Consider the following 9861-nt stretch of genomic DNA (forward strand, 5'->3'; position numbering starts at 1 on the left):
CACCCCCCCTCCTCCTCTTTTACATCACTGCTATTCTCTGTTGTTATCATCTATGCATTGTCACTTTAAATCCTCGACCTACATGTACATATTACCTCAACTAACCGGTGCCCCTGCACATTGACTCTGTACCGGTAACCTCCTGTATATAGTCTCGCTATTGTTATTTTACTGCTGCTCTTTAAATACTTTTATTTCTTATTCTTATCCGTATTTTTTTAACTGCATTGTTGGTTAAGGGCTCGTAAGTAAGCATTTCACTGTAAGGTCTACTACACCTGTTGTATTCAGCACATTTGACAAATAAAATTTGATTTTAAACTTACTGTAAAATTGTGAACATGATAATAATGCCCCTTTAGTATAAGAGCTATTTGAAAAGACCGACAGTAATTTCAGCTTGTTTTGGTGGGAGGGCATTTTGGCCTTCCATGGTGACTTCACCATGCAGTAAATTAGTTAATAGACCAATAAGAAAAGAGTTCCAAACCTCTCTGCCAATAGCAGCAAATTATCAGTTTCCCCTCCCCACTGAAACCACATCAAGACATCCTAGCAAAATACTTGCTTGGGAAAATGCTCTTTGCTAAGAACACAATTGTATGCTTTTGTTTCAAAGTAGATTTGTTTAAGACTACCAAGAATCACTCCGTGTGACCCTGATTTACCCCACTGCAATTAAAGTTTTTGGGAGGAACTAGTACTTTTCTAGTTCTCTCTGTGGACTGTACTTGTACTCTTACTCTGCTAAATTTGACCAAATCCCTTCAGTTACGTAGATTTATATGATTATACAGTGCATTCGGAAAGTATTGAGACCCCTTGACTATTTCAACATTTTGTTACATTTCATCCTTATTCTAAAATGTATTAAATAATTTTTATCCCCTCATCAATCTACACACAATATCCCATGATTTTTTATATTTTGGCAAATGTATTAAAAATAAAACCCGAAAATATCACATTTACATAAGTATTCAGACCCTTTACTCAGTACTTTGTTGAAGCACCTTCGGCAGTGATTACAGCCTCGACTCTTCTTGGGCATGACGCTACAAGCATGGCAGACCTGTATTTGGGGAGATTCTCCCATTCTTCTCTGCAGATCCTCTCTGTCAGGATGGATAGGGAGCGTCGCTGCACAGCTATTTTCAGGTCTCTCCAGAGATGTTTGATTGGATTCAGGTCCGGTCTCTGGCTGGGCCACTCAAGGACATTCAGAGACATGTCCCAAAGCCACTCCTGCGTTGTCTTGGCTGTGTGCTTAGGGTTATTGTCCTGTTGGAAGGTGAACATTTGCCCCAGTTTGAGGTCCTGAGTGCTCTGGACAGGTTTTCATCAATGATCTCTCTGCACTTTTCTCCATTCATCTTTCCCTCGATCCTGACTCGTCTCCCAGTCCCTGCAGCTGAAAAACATTGTCCCCGGCATGATGCTGCCACCACCATGCTTCACCGTAGGGATGGTGCCAGGTTTTCTCCAGACGTGATGCTTGGAATTCAGGCCAAAGAGTTCAGTCTTGGTTTCATCAGACCAGAGCATCTTGTTTCTCATGGTCTGAGAGTCCTTTAGGTGCCTTTTTGCAAACTCCAAGCAGGCTGTCATGTGCCTTTTACTGTGGTGTGGCTTCCGTCTGGCCACTCTACCATAAAGGCCTGATTGGTGGAGTGCTGCGGAGATGGTTGTCCTTCTGAAAGGTTCTCCCATCTCCACAGAGGAACTCTGGAGCTCTGTCAGAGTGATCATCGGGTTCTTGGACACCTCCCTGACCAAGGCCCTCCTCCCACGATTGCTCAGTTTGGCCCGGCGGCCAGCTCTAGGAAGAGTCTAGGTAGTTCCTTCAACCTCATGGCTTGGTTTTTGCTCTGACATGCACTGCCAACTGTGAGACCTTATATAGACAGGTGTGTGCCTTTCCAAATCATGTCCAATCAATTGAATTTACCACAGGTGGACTCCAATCAAGTTGTAGAAACATCTCAAGGATGATCAATTGAAACAGGTTGCACCTGAGCTCAATTCCGAGTCTCAAAGGAAAGGATTATGTAAACGATTATTTATTTATTTTAAATAACAAAAATTACTTTGTGTGTAGATTGATGTAACTGAACAAAATGTGGAAAAAGTCCAGGGGTCTGAATACTTTGCGAATGCACTGTATATATTGGAATTTTAAATACCGACTAGCTAAAAAAATAAGTGAACATTTACCAATTATCCAATGGATTATGTACACTTTCTGATAAAAAAGTGGAGGTGCAAAAACCTAGGTTTGCACCCGTATTTTAATTTGCTCCATAGTTCAGGTGGCCAAGTGTAGGCTTTGGAGAAAAGCTATTTGGCTGAAAATAAATGTAGACTAAAAGTATTAGCATGCCATATCATAGAGGAGGTGTTTAAAAAAAATCTATGTCTACTCATAGCCAATCACCCAGCAGCCACTGGCAATGAGCGCTCCACTCATACCTACTTTTCTAATATGAACTTCCCCGGGCTTTAGAGAACAACATGAATGAGGCCTGGAAGCCAAGGCTTGGGGGGGGGGGGGGGCTTAACAACAACAACAACAAACTATCACTCCGCTCTGGTCAATCATGGCAGGATGTCATGTGGCATGAAGCCACAGAGAAAAACATTGATTTACACTGCCATTCAAAAGTTTGGGGTCACTTAGAAATGTAATTGTTTTTGAAAGAAAAGCAAATTTTTTATCCATTAAAATAACATCAAATTGATCAGAAATACAGTGTAGATATTGATAATGTTGTAAATGACTATTGTAGCTGGAAACCGGCAGATTTTTATGGAATATTTACATGGGTGTACAGAGGCCCATTATCAGCAACCATCACGCATATGTTCCAATGGCACGCTCTGTTAGCTAATACAAGTTTATCATTTTAAAAGGCTAATTGATCATTAGAAAACCCTTTTGCAATTATGTTAGCACAGCTGAAAACTGTTGTTCTGATTAAAGATGCAATAAAGCTGGCCTTCTTTAGAGTAGTTGAGCATTAGCATTTGTGGGTTAGATTACAGGCTCAAAATGGCCAGAAACAAAGACCTTCTGAAACTCGTAAATCTATTCTTATTCTGAGAAATCTATATGGGACAGCTGTCAATTTCTTGGTCCTTAAGTTAAAATGGTTTACTTTTTTATTTATTACAATTTTCTATAGTCAATGTTGGTCTTTAATGGAGGGCTGACAAGTTCTTTACATTTGTACTCATCAGAACGCTTGCCTCTTCATTTTTTGCTGTAATGCTGCAATTAGTTGGTTATAATTTTGAGTAGAGCAGACATTTCCATATGTTTTTGTTAGCTGTATGTGTGACATACTGTAACTCCACCAGTCCTATTTATGATATAATTTACAAAGAATATACCTTTTTTTTTTTAATTCTGAAACTCACCAGTCTATTCTTGTTCTGAGAAATTAAGGCTATTCCATGCAAGAAATTGCCAAGAAAATGAAGATCTCATACAACGCTGTGTACTACTCCTTTCACAGAATAGCGCAAACTGGCTCTAACCAGTATAGAAAGAGGAGTGGGAGGCCCTGGTACACAACTGAGCAAGAACACAAGTACATTAGAGTGTCTAGATTGAGAAACAGACCCCTCACAAGTCCTCAACTGGAATCTTCCTTAAATTGTACCCGCAGAACACCAGTCTCAACGTCAACAGTGAAGAGGGGACTCCGGGATGCTGGCCTTCTAGGCAGAGTTCCTCTGTCCAGTGTCTGTGCTCTTTTGCCCATCTTAATATTTTCTTTTTATTGGCCAGTCTGAGATATGGCTTTTTCTTTGGAACTCTGCCTAGAAAGCCAGCATCCCGGAGTCGCCTCTTCACTGTTGACGTTGAGACTTACTTGTTATTCGACCCCTGCCTGCCTTGACCTGTCGTTTGCCTGTCCCTGTGGTTGCAATAAACATTGCTACTTCACACAGTCTGTACTTGGGTCTTACCTTGATTCCTGATTTTTTTTTAAGCATAACTCCTTTTAAGACTGCAGCAACATTTCACACAAGGCATTAAGCAATTCAACAATATAGTGGCTTTCAAGTGATGTAAACTAAAGACTATGTATGTCTGGCAGTGGGGGTTGGATCTTTCCATTTTCCAGCATCTTTCTACTTTCTTCAATGTAACGTGGGCAGTTGGTTACACAAGTTACAAAACATAGACGTTAATAAGTCAGGGTCTGCATCTCCTCACAGCCTAATAACCATTCTAATGTTTTCATTAAACCACATGGATAAGATACACACAGAAGCTACAGTACTTTATGACAAATGTCATCTGGGATCTAAGATATATGACCATATCTTAAATTGAAATTCCATCCTGCTTCAGCACACAAAGATTTAAGGGCTCAAAGTGGAGTGTAGTACAGTATCACAAAAAAAACATTCCTAGTGCAAATGTAAGGTAAAGATTCAAAAGTATAAGATGGCCCACCCCATGAAATGGTGACCCCTTGGATCAAACAGAAGTCATTTAACTTCCGCCAAACAAAGCAAGGTATCCAGGAAGCTCTGCCTCCATTTGGTATTCAGTGGAAACCAATATGTGCAGGCAGATAAACTAAACACAGCAGCATCCATCAACCACCTAGAACACTTCTTTCACAAGAAAGACAACATTAAATCTATGCTGAGACATACAAAAAAAATGGCTACTAGTTTTTACTTGTCATGTTTCCCCTCGAGAATGCTAGACACAATTTCCACTGACTCGTGGCCGTAGGGCATCTAGGTCATAAGGTGGTGGTTGCTGGTTCAATATGTCAGGTCAGAAAGAGTTGGAGCCTTCCCAATACCTGTGCTCAGGCCATTATAATGTGTAGAACCAACTGGATAATTATAGAAGCACTGAAAGGAGTCTTATCGTGCACTATGGGATGGTGAGCGAAGACGCTTTAAATGCATTACATTCAGGCAGCTCATAGAATGTGTACCAAAGTTAACCAAACCATCAACTTGAATAGTTATTCACTGTTCCTTCAAGGACAGTACAGTAAACTAGAATCAAGCCAGAGTACTCCTGGCACATGCCATTGATTTATAGCACAGAACAGCACATCCAGGTAATAATACATAGGTATGCCATTTAACTAACATTCTCTGCAACCTATTTACACAACCACTATAGGCTATAGAGACTGTAATCACACACCATCATGTGAGAAATCAGTAAGATCAGTGTCCACAAAAGCAGAGGCATTTTGTTTCTCTCGCCCCAAGTAACTGCAACTAAACTGTGGTTGAATACTGTGCACCTTTCATCTCACAAATCCCACAACTATCCATTCCTGGCATAAATATTACCAGCGTTCCCACAATATGCTGGCATCCTTATTTGTGAACATTGCGAAACAGACTGCGATCTATTCTCATTGTCGTCTACAATCAGTTTTACAAATACTAAAGTCTAGACATAGAAACCGTTAACAACCAAATGTCATTATCAACATGAAATCAGAGTGCATTTGGTTATACGTGGCATATATGAACAAGTAGCCAAAGTTGCTTAAATTTAATAAGAAGCACAAAGACCATATAGCATATCAAGCACATTTTTCCAGTAATATCCTTTAGTAACTGTTTCATTAACCCAATTTTCAAGTTATTTCCAAAAGAAGCTCTCACCACAGACGATTATCAAAAAATGACCTTGATCCTGTTGAAGACTATATATGGCTGCCTGATATGATGCCCAAGTCACGAATGTATATTTTTACTCCCCACGGATTAGGATTGCTACGTGACTTTCGGATGGTTTCTAAACTTTCACTCCCCCTTGCAATTTCAATGCCGCTTCCGACAAAGTTATGCCTTGTGGATCTGCCCAGTTACGCCCACTGCTGAAATGACCTCACCGATGGCCTGAGCAGTGAGCGCTGGAAGTGGAATAGCCGTAATTCCTGGATATTTGGAGCGACACTGGGACGACAGCATCGCAGAAGGACAGCAAAATGCAGCTCAACAACTCTGATTTTGTGACACATTGGTACTAATTGGCACCCAGAACCAAAATCCCACCTTTATCATGAGTCAATGCTTGGAAGAAAACAAAGACCCACATATTTTGTCAATTGTGCCCTGCTGTACTTACCCATGCATGCCATTTAGTCCGCGACAGCATCTGATAGTTACTCTTTGTACTGATCCTTGATAAACTGTTGCCACCATGTGCAAATGATATAGCCGTCATGTTAAATGTGTATTTCTTGAATAGGCTCACAGCAGCTGTAGTTTTCATTTCCACAAAAGAGCACAACATATTGATCGTTTGCATGGCCACATATTGAATGGTCAATAGAAATAATTGAACAGATTCTCAAATCCCAGACTGGCTTTAATGATGACACTAGCCTAAATGCCATGCCCAACAGCAATGGCAGTCACAAAGAAATGCAGAAACAGTCATTTCTTTGGGTACATAATATTCATTTATTTGCTTTTTTATTATGTAAAAACAAGGCAGCAATGTCAAATCCACTCTTTTGTAAATATGCAAATCTGGTTGGGACATATATTATTGCTTACAATACTGTCCTGGCAGTGGCTAGTACATTCAGCGTCTCATCATTTGATTAAGGGAACATTGAAATCCAGCAAGAGCAGATAACAGTGATGGATAGCTTGCGGAGTAAGATTAGCAGCTGAGAGCAGGTCTTGAAGTTTTGAAGCCTCCTCTCTTTTCTCTATCAGCTGTTGTCTTGAAGCACTGACTGCATTTGGAAACGTTGAAGTAGGTTTCAAAAGATTACATAAAGGAGTTGAAGGGGCGGCAGGGTAGCCTAGTGGGCAGCAGGGTAGCCTAGTGGTTAGAGCGTTGGACTAGTAACTGGAAGGTTGCAAGTTCAAACCCACCAGCTGACTTATACAAATCTGTCATTCTGCCCCTGAACAGGCAGTTAACCCACTGTTCCTTGGCCGTCATTGAAAATAAGAATTTGTTCTTGACTGACATCAGGTTTGTTGAACTCATCCTGTAGCTCATGTCTTCACTTCTAGGCTCTGGTCGCTTCCATTTCTGATTGGAGAACATCTTCAGAACAGCTACAATCAAGACTCCTAACAAGTTGGTGACCAATGCCTCAGGTGGCAGGTTGGCATATGGCTGTGTCCCATTTGTAGTTCATTTTCTGAAGAAATAGAAGTTATTCTGAAGAATTACACTTTGAATATTTTTGTAATATTGTCAACACAGCTAGATATTGGGGCGGCAGCATAGCCTAGTGGTTAGAGCGTTGGACTAGTAAAGGTTGCAAGTTCAAATCCCTGAGCTGACAAGGTACAAATCTGTCGTTCTGCCCCTGAACAGGCATTGAAAATAAGAATTTGTTCTTAACTGACTTGCCTAGTCAAATAAAGCAAAAATAAATTAAATTTTTTTGTCTGTGCATTCTGGAAATATTTGTATACAGTACATTGTTTCCTCCAAGTCCTTAACACAAAATATGAAATAAACCTAATCAGGCTCATATTCATAGTCTCAGAGTAGGATCAGTTTTGCCTTTTACATCACAATTTATAATATTGCATGGACAGGGGGACCTGATCCTAGATCAGCGCAATCTGAGACGCTATAAGAATATGGGCTTACATAGTGAACAATGTCTCTTACAATGCTAAGAAGAGTTTCTGGTTGATCCCTGAGATGCAGGACACGATTCTGAGTATCAGTATGCTGTCTCCCATCCACACATGGGCACGTTTTAGCAGCTTGTGGAATGACATGGGTGAGCAGGGCAGGAGGAAACCAACAAGGGCCACCACCCACTGAAAACAAAACAAACAGTATTTCAGCCTCTCACAGCCATAGAAAATGGCATAACAATTCTAACAATCACCATGCATGCCAAGTAAGGTATAACACAAGTAGGTCATAATATGGCCAAATACGAATTCACAGTTGTTTTATGATAACGCCATTTTAATTTGTGCTTTGGCAGTGGCACATATACTAAACCTGACTGGTGAAGAGTGCTTTAGTGCAAATAACAATCCAAGGAGTAGAGGTTGGGAATGTCTTTGGATTTGTGGAAGTCAAACACAGCACAGAGCCCCAGGACGGAGCAGACCAGAGCCAGTATCATGACACCAGCATGCAGCAGCATCCAGGGCAGTTTATTCTACCCCCAGGTGAGGGGAAAGCAGTACAGCACCGCGCCTATAGCTACAGAACGAAAATGAAAAAAACTCACTTGACCTGGATATAAGTTGCAATTTAAGCTTTGTCTTAATTTTCTCAATCTCGTGGCAACATGTCTTAATAGACCACACACTGACATACGTTTTGGCTTGTGCCTAGACAGGTACAGAATAGGGTATTAATATAGTATGCTACCAAACCGGTTAAGTTCTTGACATGTCTAGGGTGCAAGGCAAAGATGTGGAGGGAGCAGTGACGGAAGTTTGGGTAGCTTAACTTAGCTTTCTGTGTGCAAAAACACCTACGGTGCATTCGGAAAGTATTCAGATCCCTTTAACTTTTCCACATTATGTTACCTTACAGCCAAATTCTAAAATGTATTAAATAAATAAATAATTCATCAATCACACACAATACTCCATAATGAAAAAGAAAAAAACAGGTAAAAAAAAGAATTGTGCCAATTTATAAAAAAGAAAAGACAGAAATAAGTGAGTTAGACCCTTAGTTATGAGACTCGAAAATTGAGCTCAGGTGCATCCTGTTTCCATTGATCATACTTGATATGTTTCTACAACTTGATTGTAATTGATTGGACGTCATTTGGAAAGGCACATACCTGTCTATATAAATAAGGTCCCACAGTTGACGGTACATGTCAGAGCAAAAAACAAGCCATGAGGTCAAAGGAATTGTACGTAGAGATCCGAGACAGGATTGTTTCGAGGCATAGATCTGGGGAAGGGTAACAAATAATTTCTGAAGCATTGAAGGTCCCCAAGAACACAGTGGCCTCCATCATTCTTAGATGGAAGAAGTTTGGAACCACCAAGACTCTTCCTAGAGCTGGCCGCCCAGCCAAACTGAGCAATCGGGGGAGAAGGGCCTTGGTCAGGGAGGTGACCAAGAACCCTGACAGAGTTCCTCTATGGAGATGGGAGAACCTTCCAGAAGGACAACCATCTCTGCAGCACTCCACCAATCAGGTCTTTATTGTAGAGTGTCCATGAAATATTAGCTAACAGCACACTTTAACTTGAAATGAAAATACTTTGTCAAAATTAGAGTGGAGTCTTTTGTTAAGACATACAGCTAGCTAGCTAAAAAATTGACCATAATCACAACTCATGACCTTACTACCCTGCATGAATCTGCAGGTAGCTAAACAACCAAGATCTATGGGTGCAACTAGTCAAGTAAATGTGTCTGAGATACGAAGAATAAGATCATACACATAACGTTAGCTAGCAGTACACTTGACAGTACACTTGAAATTTAACCACTTTCTGTCAAAATTAAAAATGTGTAATATCTGTAAATCTTACCAGTATGCATCATGTTTGGAAGCGTTTCCTGTCTGATGCCATGCATGGTTGCCTTAGTTTGACAATGTAATCCAGACTAGTGGTGTTTTTTCTCCATAACCTTAGCTATCATATCAATTCCACTGAGAGCATACACATAACGTTAGCTAGCGAGCCAGCCTGCCAACATTAGCTAGCTAACAGTAGACTTTAACTTGCCATTAGGTTTATGCAGCTTTACTACGCAATACTTTTTTTTAAAAAGCTGCATTCGACATGATTACCTAAACATACTCACCAGCTGCAATAGACAGATGCGGGCTATATGGCAGACCAATCAAACTCATCTCTCGGCATGTCCAGCCCACTCATTATCTCAGCCATTCATGG

General features: G+C 40.6%; 1 protein-coding gene across 4 annotated transcripts in view; it reads right to left on the reverse strand.

Moving 5' to 3' along the window:
• Positions 1-5832, reverse strand: part of LOC135543990 (lysyl oxidase homolog 2B-like) — a 65760-nt gene extending 59928 nt beyond the window's left edge. For 2 of the 4 annotated variants that reach the window (XM_064971331.1, XM_064971314.1), the window contains exon 1: positions 5680-5832. The gene's annotated coding sequence lies outside the window, so the exon portion shown is untranslated. Of the gene's footprint in view, positions 1-5655 lie in introns of all 4 variants that reach the window. The other 2 variants (XM_064971322.1, XM_064971306.1) reach the window with 1 other exon arrangement.
• Positions 5833-9861: the final 4029 nt, after the last annotated feature.

The sequence above is a fragment of the Oncorhynchus masou genome, chromosome 1, assembly GCF_036934945.1.
Source record: "Oncorhynchus masou masou isolate Uvic2021 chromosome 1, UVic_Omas_1.1, whole genome shotgun sequence".
Classification (NCBI taxonomy): domain Eukaryota; kingdom Metazoa; phylum Chordata; class Actinopteri; order Salmoniformes; family Salmonidae; genus Oncorhynchus; species Oncorhynchus masou.